Here is a 13,903-nt window from a genome sequence, read left to right on the forward strand (position 1 = left end):
TCACGTACACGTTTACTCCTCTTTGCACCGCCTTTCCTTTAGCATCTTGGAGCATCTTTCGTTTCTTCTTGTCTGTGCAAAAAGAAGGCTTCCTATCGGTTGCTGTTCTGAGGCTTGCCGTAGTACTGCTCTTGAGAGCGGTAGTACCACAGGCCCCTGCGGTAGTACCACATGCCTTTGCGGTAGTACCGCAGGTGGTCACGATAGTACCGCTCCTTGGGAGCCGTAGTACCGTGAGCCCTAGTCCGGCACAGCAGGAGTAGTGGAAGTAGGAGCGGATGTAATTTTTTACATCCGCTCCCCACGCGGTAGTACCGCTTGCCTTCAGCGGTAGTACCGTGTCGGACTTTTTGCACTGGTTTGTAATCAGCGGAACTAGCCACGGACGTTTATCTGTCCACAGCCTTCCCAGGCTGGTCCAACCCTGCCTTGCGGTAGTACCGCTTGGTAGGCGCGGTAGTACCACTTATTGCGGGCTGGTTAAGTGGATAACGGTTGGATTTCTCTCTCCACTATATAAGGGGTATCTTCTTCTCCGAGTTGACCACCTCTTCCAACCCTAAGCTCCATTGTTGCTCCAAGCTCCATTTTCGCCCGATCTCTCTCCCTAGCCAATCAAACTTGTTGATTTTCTAGGGATTGGTTGAGAAGGCCTCGATCTACACTTCCACCAATAGAAATTCGATTCCCCCCACTAATCCCTTGCGGATCTTGTTACTCTTGGGTGTTTGAGCACCCTAGACGGTTGAGGTCACCGTGGAGCCATATTCCATTGTGGTGAAGCTTCGTGGTGTTGTTGGGAGCCTCCGATTAAGTTGTGGAGATCGCCCCAACCTTGTTTGTAAAGGTTCGATCGCCGCCTCCAAGGGCACCAATAGTGGAATCACGACATCTTGCATTGTGGGAGGGCGTGAGGAGAATACGGTGGCCCTAGTGGCTTCTTGGGGAGCATTGTGCCTCCACACCGCTCCAACGGAGACGTACTTCCTCTCAAAAGGAAGGAACTTCGGTAACACATCCTCGTCTCCACCGGCTCCACTCTTGGTTATCTCGTACCTTTACTTGTGCAAGCTTATTTGTGTTATCTCCCTTGCTTGCTTGTGTGCTTGTTGTTGTTGCATCATATAAGTTGCTCACATAGTTGCATGTCTAGACAACCTACTTTGATGCAAAGATTAATTTGGTAAAGAAAAGTTAAAAAATTGTTAGTTGCCTATTCACCCCCTCTAGTCAACCATATTGATCCTTTCACAAGTAAAAGTGGTCTTTGATTGATCATCAACTGACACAGGTATTTGAGAGAAGCTAGAGTAACCATCTAGAAAGCAAAATTGTGTATGTTTGGATAATCTTTCTAGCATTTGATCAATAAAAGGCAAAGGGTAATGATCTTTTTTAGTAGCCTTATTTAATTTGCGGGAATCAATTACCATCCTATAACCCGTAATAATTCTTTGCAGAATCAATTCATCTTTATCATTAGGAACAACAGTAATACCTCCCTTCTTGGGGACACAATGAACATGACTTACCCACTGACTATCAGCAATGAGATAGATTATACCTGCCTCAAGGAGCTTTAATATTTCTTTTCTTACCACTTCTTTCATCTTAGGATCCAGCCGTCGTTGATGATCAATAATTGGTTTGGCGTCTTCCTCCAAATTTATTTTGTGTTGACATAGAGTGGGACTAATGCCCTTAAGATCATCAAGAGTATATCCAATAGCAGCACGGTGCTTCTTCAGAGTTTTCAATAATTTCTCTTCCTCCTTCTCTCAAAGGTTAGCACTAATAATAACAGGATATATTTTCTTTTCATCAAGATAAGCATATTTAAGAGTATCAGGTAATGGTTTAAGCTCAAACACGGGATCACCCTTGGGTGGAGGAGGATCCCCTAGAATTTCAACAGGCAAATTGTGTTTCAGAATAGGTCCCTGTTGAAATAATACTTCATCTATTTCCCTTCTTTCATTCATGAACATATCATTTTCATGGTCTAGCAAATATTGTTCTAATGGATCAGTAGGAGGCACGACAATAGAAGCAAGACCAATAATTTCATCTTTACTAGGCAATTCTTTATCATGGGGTTGTCTACGAAATTTAAAAAAATTAAACTCATGAGACATATCCCCTAAACCAACAGAGACAATATCCTTATTGCAGTCTATCTTAGCATTAACAGTATTCAAGAAGGGTCTACCAAATATAATGGGACAAAAGCTATCTTGAGGGGAACCAAGAACAAGAAAATCAGCAGGATATTTAGCCTTCCCACACAAGACTTCAACGTCTCTAACAATCCCAATTGGTGAAATAGTATCTCTATTAGCAAGCTTAATGGTAACATCAATACCTTCTATTTCAGCTGGTGCAATATCATGCATAATTTCTTTGTATAAGGAAATAGTTTGCACTAGCACTAGCACCCATATCACACAAGCCATGATAACAATGATCTCCTATTTTAACAGAAATAACAGGCATGTCTATGACAGGTCTATGTTTATCTTTAGCACCAGGTTTAGCAATTCTAGCAGTCTCATCACAGAAGTAAATAACATGCCCATCAATATTATCGGCCAAGAGATCTTTAACCATAGCAACATTAGTTTTAACTTTAACTTGCTCAGGGGGTTTGTGTGACCTAATATTACTTTTGTTGACCACAGTTGAAGATTTAGCATGATTCTTTATTCTAACAGGGAAAGGTGGTTTCTCAACATAAGCAGTAGGAACAATAGGATCATTATAAGTGATAGTATTTTATTCAACTTTAATAGGTGCAACTACTTTTACTTCAATGTGAGGATTATATTTAAACCACTTCTCTTTAGGGAGATCAACATGAGTAGCAAAGGATTCATAGAAGGAAGCTACTATCTCAGAGTCAAGTCCATATTTAGTGCTAAATTTACGGAAAACATCGGTATCCATAAAAGATTTAACACAATCAAACTTAGGTGTTATACCCGACTCCTTACCTTCGTCGAGATCCCAATCTTCATAATTGCGTTTAATTCTCTCCAATAATTCCATTTGTATTCAATAGTCTTCATCATAAAGGAACCAGTACAAGAAGTATCGAGCAGGGAGCGATTGTTGTCCGAAAGCCGAGCCTAAATTTTTTGAATAATCATTTCTCTTGAGAGCTCATGATTGGGGCATGAATATAACATTGACTAAAGCCTCCCCAAGCTTGAGCGATGCTTTCTCCTTCGCGAGGCCAAAAATTATATATATATAATTATGATCACGATGAACAAGATGCATAGGATAAAACTTCTGATGAAATTCCAATTTCAATCGCTTGTAGTCCCATGATCCCATATCATCACATAGCCTATACCATGTCAATGCATCTCCCTTCAAAGATAAAGGGAAGACCTTCTTCTGATAACATCATCGGGCATACCTGCAAGCTTAAATAATCCACAAACTTCATCCACATAGATTAAGTGTAAGTCGGGATGCAATGTTCCATCTCCTGCAAAAGGATTAGCTAACATCATCGGGCATTCCAAATTCAGTAGGTTGAGTATGTTGAGGAGCAACTATTTTCTCTACCGGTTGGGGTGAAGATACCCGGAACAAGCCCCTTAAAGGATTACTTTCCATAGTAACAAGTGACAGTAAATTTCAGCATACTATATAGATTTTCCTTACCAAATTCCACATACCAAAGGCGCTTCACTCCCCGGAAATGGTGCCAGAAAAGAGTCTTGATGACCCACAAGTATAGGGGATCTATCGTAGTCCTTTCGATAAGTAAGAGTGTCGAACCCAACGAGGAGCAGAAGGAAATGATAAGTGGTTTTTAGCAAGGTATTCTCTGCAAGCACTGAAATTATCAGTAACAGATAGTTTTGTGATAAGGTAATTGGTAACGAGTAGCAAGTAATAAAAGTAAATAAGGTGCGGCAAGATGGACCAATCCTTTTTGTAGCAAAGGACAAGCCTGGACAAACTCTTATATAGAGAAAAGCGCTCCCGAGGACACATGGGAATTATCGTCAAGCTAGTTTTCATCACGATCATATGATTCATGTTCGGTACTTTGATAATTTGATATGTGGGTGGACCGGTGCTTGGGTACTGTCCTTACTTGGAAAAGCATCCCACTTATGATTAACCCCTATTACAAGCATCCGCAACTACAACAGAAGTATTAAGGTAAACCTAACCATAGCATGAAAGATATGGATCCAAATCAGCCTCTTATGAAGCAACGCATAAACTAGGGTTTAAGCTTCTGTCACTCTAGCAACCCATCATCTACTTATTACTTCCCAATGCCTCCCTCTAGGCCCAAACAATGGTGAAGTGGCATGTAGTCGATGTTCACATGACACCACTAGAGGGATGACAACATACATCTCATCAAAATATCGAACGAATACCAAATTCACATGACTACTAATAGCAGGACTTCTCCCATGTCCTCAGGAACAAACATAACTACTCACAAAGCATATTCATGTTCATAATAAGAGGGGTATTAATATGCATAATGGATATGAACATATGATCTTCCACCAAGTAAACCAACTAGCATCAACTACAAGGAGTAATCAACACTACTAGCAACCCACAGGTACCAATATGAGGTTTGGATACAAGAGATGAACAAGGGTTTGAGATGAGATGGTGCTGGTGAAGATGTTGATGGAGATTGACCCCCTCCCGATGAGAGGATCGTTGGTGATGACGATGGTGATGATTTCCCCCTCCCGGAGGGAAGTTTCCCCGGCAGAACAGCTCCGCCGGAGCCCTAGATTGGTTCCGCCAAGGTTCCGCCTCGTGGTGGTGGAGTTTCATCCCGTAAGCTTGCTTATGATTTTTTCCACGATGAAAGACTCCATATAGCAGAAGATGGGCATCGGAGGGCACCCAGGGGGCCCACGAGGTAGGGGACGCGCCCAGGGGGTAGGGCGTGCCCCACCCTCGTGGCCAGGGTGCGCGCCCCCTCTGGAACTTCTTGCACTCAGTACTTTTTATATATTCTGGAAATAGCTTCCGTGAAGTTTCAGGACTTTTGGAGCTATGTAGAATAGGTCTCTAATATTTGCTCCTTTTCTAGCCCAGAATCCCAGCTGCCGGCATTCTCCCTCTTCATGTAAACCTTGTAAAATAAGAGAGAATAGGCATAAGTATTATGACATAATGTGTAATAACAACCCATAATGCAATAAATATCGATATAAAAGAATGATGCAAAATGGACGTATCACGATGGTCTTTTCCTACCAGTCTATCCCCTAGGAGCATGCGCGCAGTGCTTGGTTTTTGATGACTTGTAGATTTTTGTAATAAGTATGTGAGTTCTTCATGACTAATGTCGAGTCCATGGATTATACGCACTCACCCTTCCACCGTTGCTAGCCTCTCTAGTATCACGCAACTTTCGCCGGTACCATAAACCCACCATTTACCTTCCTCAAAACATCCACCATACCTACCTATTATGGCATTTCCATAGCCATTCCAAGATACATTTCCATGCAACTTTCCGCCGTTCCGTTCATTATGACACACTCCATCATTGTCATATTGCCTTGCATGATCATGTAGTTGACATCGTATTTGTGGCAAAGCCAACATTCATAATATTTTCATACATGTCACTCTTGATTCATTACACATCATGGTACACCCCCGAAGGCATTCATATAGAGTCATATTTTTGTTCTAAGTATCGAGTTGTAATCTTTGAGTTGTAAATAAATATAAGTGTGATGATCATCATTATTAGAGCATTGTCCCATGTGAGGAAAAAAAGAAAAAGAAAGGGAGAAAAAGAGGCCAAAGAAGCCAAACAATAAAAGAGAGAAAAAGAGAGAAGGGACAATGCTACTATCTTCATGATAGAGAGTCTCTTATTTTGTCACTTTCATATACTAGTGGGAATTTTCATTATAGAACTTGGCTTGTATATTCCAACAATGGGCTTCCTCAAATTCCCTAGGTCTTTGTGACCAAGCAAGTTGGATGCACACCCACTTAGTTTCTTTTGTTGAGCTTTCATACATTTATAGCTCTAGTGCATCTGTTGCATGGCAATCCCTACTCACTCACATTGATATCTATTGATGGGCATCTCCATAGCCCATTGATACGCCTAGTTGATGTGAGACCATCTTCCTCCTTTTTGTCTTCTCCACAACCACCACTCTATTCCACCTATAGTGCTATGTCCATGGCTCACACTCATGCATTGCTTGAAAGTTGAAAAAGTTTGAGAATACTAAAGTATGAAACAATTGATTGGCTTGTCATAGGGGTTGTGCATGATTTGAATATTTTGTGTGACGAAGATGGAGCATAACCAAACTATATGATTTTGTAGGGATGAACTTTCTTTGGCCATGTTATTTTGAGAAGACATAATTACTTTGTTAGTATGCTTGAAGTATTATTATTTTTATGTCAATATTAAACTTTTGTCCTGAATCTTTTGGATCTGAACATTCATGCCACAATAAAGAAAATTACATTGATAAACAAGTTAGGTAGCATTCCACATCAAAAATTCTGTTTTTATCATTTACCTACTCGAGGACGAGCAGGAATTAAGCTTGGTGATGCTTGATACGTCTCCAACGTATCTATATTTTTTTATTGTTCCATGCTATTATATTATCTGTTTTGGATGTTTAATGGGATTTAATATGCTATTTTATATTATTTTGGGACTAACCTATTAACCGGAGGCCCAGTGCCAATTTTTTTTGCCTAGTTTAGAGTTTCGCAGAAAAGGAATACCAACCGGAATCCAAACGGAATGAAACCTTCCCGATGATCTTTCTTGGACCAAAAGCAAACCAGAAGACTTGGAGTTGAAGTATGGAACGCCACGAGGCGGCCATGAGGCAGGAGGGCGCGCCCAGGGGGGTAGACACGCCCCCACCCTCATGGGCCCCTCGTAGCTCCACCGACATACTTCTTTTGCCTATATATACTCTTGTACCCTAGAAACATCAGGCGGAGCCACGAAACCACTTTTCCACCGCCACAACCTTTTGTACCCGTGAGATCCCATCTTGGGGCCTCTTCCGGCGATCTGCTAGAGGGGGAATCGATCATGGAGGGCTTCTACATCAACACCATAGCCTCTCCGATGAAGCGTGAGTAGTTTACCACAGACCTTCGGGTCCATATTTATTAGCTAGATGGCTTCTTCTCTCTCTTTGATCTTCAATACAAAGTTCTCCTCGATGTTCTTGGAGATCTATTCGATGTAATACTCTTTTGCGGTGTGTTTGCCGAGATCCGATGAATTGTCAATTTATGAACTTGATTATCTATGAATATTATTTGGTTCTTCTCTGAATTCTTATATGCATGATTTGATATCTTTGCAAGTCTCTTAGAATTATTGGTTTAGTTTGGCCTACTAGATTGATCTTTCTTGCAATGGCAGAAGTGATTAGCCTTGGGTTCAATCTTGCGATGACCTTTCCCAATGATAGTAGGGGCAGCAAGGCACGTATTGTATTGTTGCCATCGAGGATAAAAAGATGGGGTTTATATCATATTGCTTGAGTTTATCCCTCTACATGATGTCATCTTGCTTATTGTGTTACTCTGTTCTTATGAACTTAATACTCTAGATGCATGTTGGATAGCAGTCGATGTGTGGAGTAATAGTAGTAGATGCAGAATCGTTTCGGTCTACTTAACACGGACGTGATGCCTATATTCATGATCATTGCCTTAGATATCTTCATAACTATGCGCTTTTCTATCAATTGCTCGGCAGTAATTTGTTCACCCACCATAATACATGCTATCTTGAGAGAAGCCACTAGTGAAACCTATGGCCCCCGGGTCTCTTTCTTATTATATTGCATCTCTTTTATTTACATCGCATCTCGTTTACTATTTTGCAATCTTTACTTTCCAATCTATACAACAAAAATACCAAAAATATTTACTTTACTATCTTTATCAGATCTCACTTTTGCGAGTGACCGTGAAGGGATTGACAACCCCTTTATTGCATTGGTTGCAAGGTTCTTGATTGTTTGTGCAGGTACTAGGTGACTTGTGCGTTGTCTCCTACTGGATTGATACCTTGGTTCTTAAAAACTGAGGGAAATACTTACGCTACTTTGCTGCATCACCCTTTCCTCTTCAAGGGAAAACCAACGCATGCTCAAGAGGTAGCACACCACATTACCCAAAACGCTCGATCCCTCTGGCCGGACACACTTTCCTGGGTCATGCCCAGCCTCATAAGATCAACGCGTCGCAGCCCTACCTAGGCACAACAGAGAGGTCAGCACGCCGGTCTAAATCCTAAGCACGTAGGGGTCTGGGCCCATCGCCCGTTGCACACCTGCACGCTGCGTACGCGGCCGGTGAGCAAACCTAGCCTCCCTTATACAAGAGTAGGCGTTCCAGTCCAACCCGGCGTGCGCCGCTCAGTCGCTGACGTCAAGAAGGTTTTGGCTGATACCACGACATCGAGTGCCCATAACTGTTCCCGCATAGTTGGTTAGTGCGTATAGGCCAGTGGCCAGACTCAAATCAAATATCCGGATCTCTGTAAGCATGTTATTTGAAGTATCCGCGGACGCCGACCAGGGACCAGGCCCACCTGTCTCCTAGGTGGTCGCAACCTACCCTGTCGCTCTGCCATAAAGTAACCATCAGGGGGCTATCGGGAACCCAGGCCCACCACTACCTGAGTGGAACCACCTGCCCCTTCAGCCCCCATCCCCAAATCATCAACATAAGTATGTAATAGTATAGTATATGCCCCTGATCACCTCCCGAGTGATCACGGCCCAGTAATATAGCATGGCAGACAGACAAGTGTAGGGCCACTGATGTAATACTAGCAACCTATTCTAGGCATTAGGATAGCAGGTAAAGGTATCAACAATTGTAGCAACAATGACATGCTATGCAACAGAATAGGAGCTATCGAATCAACAATAGTAGCAAACCTAATGTAAGAATAAGAGAGAAGAGAGTGGGTGATATCTGGTTGATCAAAGGGATTTGCTTGCCTGGAAGCTTTGCCGAGAAGGAGGGGTCATCAACACCGTAGTCGAACTGGGGGTCGTCAACAGTCTTGGGGGTCTACCGGAAAGAAGTTACATGGGGGGCATAATAAATAACAAAGCTATCAAAGAAACACAAAGCATAACATGGCAATACGCAGTGCTAGGGGGTGACCTAACGCCGTACTAGGCAATATTGGCAAAGGGGGAAAACATCTGGGAAAGTATCCTCGGTGTTTGGCAATTTTGGACAAACGAACTAGAGGGGGACGGTTGCATGTTCTCTATGCTAGGTGCACGTGGCAGATGAACGGAGGGCATATTCGGTATCGTCATATTTTTCCGATCGATTTTCATATATAAATCATTTTCATCGGAGTTACGGATTATTTTATATGATTTTTCAAAGATTTAAACAATTTCTAAAATTTCTAGAATTAATTAAATTCGAAATAAAAACAAAACACTTTTGTCACCTAGTACTACTCTAGCCAGGGTCTATTAGATGTGGGGCCAGAGGGGTGCTGACTCGGCAGTCAACAGTCAAACTATTGACTGTTGACTAGTCAAAACTGGGCAGTGGGGCCCAAGTGTCATTGGGACATAATTTTATCAGAGTTTCCTTAGTTTAAATTTAGGGGGGGTCCACCAGTCATTGTCACAGGGGTATTGACTTAGACTAATTAAACTAGGCCTAATGGCCTTGGGCCCACAGGTCAGTGGGGGTTAGTGGGGTGGGTTAGGGCCCTGATCTAACAGGGTCGCCCTCTCACGCAGAGAGCCAACCGGCTGAGCAGTGGCTAGGAGCTGCACAACTAGCAGCGATCAGAGTCGGCGGAGGGTGGCGTAGGCTTGGGGATGCTGATACGTCTCCAACGTATCTATAATTTTTTATTGTTCCATGTTGTTATATTATCATTCTTGGATGTTTTATATTCATTTTATAGCAACTTTATATCATTTTTGGGATTAACCTATTGACATAGTGCCCAGTGCGGGTTGCTGTTTTTGCTCGTTTTTTACTTCACAGGAAATCAATACCAAACGGAGTCCAAACGCAGCAAAAAAATTGGAGAATTTTCCTGGGCTAGAAGACTCATGATGGGCCAAAGAAGTACCAAAGGGGTGCCCGAGGGGGCACAACCCACCTGGGCGCGCCTAGGGAGCCAGGTGATGAAGCTATGTACCTAGGGTAGGGTCATGGATCTGATCAAGATACCCTCCCCAAGGACATCTCTTAAAGAACTAGAAGCAGTCAAAGAAAAATCATCGTCCACTCGACCATAAAGCCATGTTCCACTCGGCAGCCTTGAAGACACTCGACCATACGTACAACCACTCGACTACCAGAAGACTAAGAGCCACTCACTCTGCAACGGTCGGGATTTAAGTCATAGCTTTAATGGTCATTTATGTACTTTTATTACAGGCGTTACCAGTAACGTCTCTACCTTTATGTACCTTAAAACCTTTGTAACTGAGGATGGGAGGGGTCTGACGAACTCTATATAAGCCACCCCCTCCTCAGGGACAAGGGTTCGCATCCCCTATAACTCACGCGCATATAATCCAGTCGACCGCCTCCGAGCTCCGAGACGTAGGGTTGTTACTTCCTCCAAGAAGGGCCTGAACTCGTAAAACTCGCGTGTACAACTCCTCCACAGCTAGGATCTTGCCTCTACATTCCTAGCCCCCATTCTACTGTCAAACTTAGAACCACGACACCAGGCGTGTCCTGGTGGGTTGTGCCCACCTCGGTGGCCTCCTGCACCGCCTCTTTGCTCTATAAATACCCCAACATTCTAAAAACCCTAGGGGAGTCGACGAAACACACTTCCAGCCGCCGCAAGTTCTAGAAACCACAGATCCAATCTAGATACAATCACAGAGGGGTTCATCATCCTCATTGGTTCCTCTCCGATGATGTGTGAGTAGGTCATTGTAGACCTATGGCTCCATAGTTAATGGCTAGATGGCTTCCTCTCTCTCTCTCTCTCTCTTGATTCTCAATACAATGGTCTCTTGGAGATCTATTTGATGTAACTCTTTTTGCAGTGTGTTTGTTGGAATCCGATGAACTTTGAGTTTATGATCAGATCTATGTTTTTATCCATGAAAGTTATTTGAGTCTTTTGATCTCTTATATGCATGATTACTTATAGCCTCGTATTTCTTCTTTGAATCTTCAGTTTAGTTAGGCTGACTAGATCGATTTTTCTTGTCATGGGAAAGGTGCTTTGTGATGGGTTCGATCTTACGGTGCTCAATCCCAGTGACAGAAGGGGAAATGACACGTATGTATCATTGCTATTAAGGATAAAACGATGAGGTCTATATCTACATACATAGATCTTGTCTACATCATGTCATCGTTCTTATTGCATTACTCTGTTTCTCCATGAACTTAATACACTAGATGCATGCTGGATAGCGGTCGATGCGTGGAGTAATAGTAGTAGATGCAGGCAGGAGTCGGTGTACTGATCTTGGACGTGATGCCTATATATTGATCATTGCCCTGGATATCGTCATAATTATTCGATCTTCTATCAATTTCCCAATAGTAATTTGTTTACCCAGCGTGTGCTATTTCTTGAGAGAAGCCACTAGTGAAATCTACGGCCCCCGGGTCTATTCTTTATCATATTTGCCTTCAGATCTATTTTTATTCTCTTTTATTTTCATATCTATTATTCCAAAAACCCAAAAATACCTTGCTGCACTTTTTATTACTTATTTTATTTCATGTTTTATCGAGAGCTATTTATCCAATCTATCACAATTATTGTCCCATCAACTCGCCAATTTCTGGCGCCGTTACCTAGGAGGGTTTAACAACCCCTCTCACGCGTTGGGTTGCAAGTATTTGTTTTTTGTGTGCAGGTACTGTTAACATAGTGTTGTTTGGTTCTCCTACTGGATTGATACCTTGGTTTCATAACTGAGGGAAATACCTACCGTAGCTGTACTGCATCATCCCTTCCTCTTTGGGGAAATGCTGACACAGTTTCAATCGACATCACTTCTGAAAGGATCAATATAGTTGACTAGAGGGGGGTGAATAGGTAACTAACAATTTTTAGCTTTTCTTTACCAATTTAAACTTTGCATCAAAGTAGGTTGTCTAGATATGCAACTAGGTGAGCAACCTATATGACGCAACAACAACAACAACAAGCACGCAAGCAAGCAAGGGATGCAACACAATATAAGCATGCACAAGTAAAGGTACGAGATAACCAAGAGTGGAGCCGATGAAGTCGAGGATGTGTTATCGAAGTTCTTTCCCTTTGAGAGGAAGTACGTCTCCGTTGGAGCGGTGTGGAGGCACAATGCTCCCCAAGAAGCCACTAGGGCCACCGTATTCTCCTCACGCCCTCACACAATGCGAGACGCCGTGATTCCACTATTGGTGCCCTTGGAGGCGGCGATTGGAACTTTAAAAACAAGGTTGGGAAAATCTCCACAACTTAATTGGAGGCTCCCAACGACACCACGAAGCTTCACCACAATGGAATTTGGCTCCGCGATGACCTCAACCATCTAGGGTGCTCAAGCACCCAAGAGTAACAAGATCCGCAAGGGATTAGTGGGGGGAATCAAATTTCTCTTGGTGGAAGTGTAGATCGGGGCCTTTTCAACCAATCCCTAGAAAATCAACAAGTTTGATTGGCTAGGGAGACAAATCGGGCGAAAATGGAGCTTAGAGCAACAATGGAGCTTAGGGATGGAAGAGGTGGTCAACTCGGAGAAGAAGATTCCCCTTTTATAGTGATTGGATAAATCCAACCGTTATCCACTTACTCAGCCCGCAACGTGCGGTACTACCACACCACACATGCGGTACTACCGCACCGGCCTGCGGTACTACCGCGAGGCACTGCGGTACTACCGCATGCGCGGCAGAAGCTAGACCAGCCCTGATGCGTTGAAGCAAAGAGCGGTACTACCGCTCCCCCTTGCGGTACTACCGCAAGGCAGGGTTTGTCAGGGCTGGGAAGGCACGGACGAATAAAAATACATCCGTGGTACTTCCGCTGAGTATCGATCTGTGCAAAACTCCGACACGGTACTACCGCATACAGGGAGCGGTACTACCGCGTAGGGCGCGGATGTAAAAAATTACATCCGCCCCTACTTCCGCTCATGCTACTGTGCCTAGCCAGAGGCCACGGTACTGCCACGCCCGGGTAGCGGTACTACCGCGACCTCGGCCGGTACTACCGTGGGCCACTATGGTACTACTGCTCCCATGAGCAGTACCACCGCATGCCATAGCACAACAAACACTAGGAGTCCTTCATTTTGCAGAGACACGGATAAACGGTGGTTGATCCAAAGGTGCAAAGGAAAGGGGTGCGAAAGGAATAGACGTGTACGTGATGATTCCACCCAAATCATTCCAACGCGGACCCCCTCTTAATAGTACGGCTTTCCTACGACTCAAATCTACCGAAAAGATACGTAGGGAAAACTCCGTCTTCACTAGACTCCAAGGGGCAACGAATCGTCTTGTGCCAAAATCATGAGATATCTGAAAAGCTCAATGCACACGATTAGTCCGCAAATGCATTGTCATCAATCACCAGAACCACTTAGGGATAAATATGCCCTTACAATCTCCCCCTTTTTGATGGATTGGTGACAATACGGGATTTGCACATAGGGATATAAAATGAAACATAGGCAAACTCAACATGTATAAAATATAGACGGGCTCCCCCTAGATGTGTGCTCTCTAGAGAGATGCTTTGGACTGCATGGCACACATACTAGGATCAACACTCCCCCTATATTTTATAGACGAGGCATATCTTGCAACAATATAACTAACATTAAGCAAGGAGGCAAGGTAATGAATATGTGCTCTCGAAACTGTGTGCGATGTG

The sequence above is a fragment of the Triticum dicoccoides genome, chromosome 7A (genome assembly GCF_002162155.2).
Source record: "Triticum dicoccoides isolate Atlit2015 ecotype Zavitan chromosome 7A, WEW_v2.0, whole genome shotgun sequence".
Taxonomy (NCBI): Eukaryota; Viridiplantae; Streptophyta; class Magnoliopsida; order Poales; family Poaceae; genus Triticum; species Triticum dicoccoides.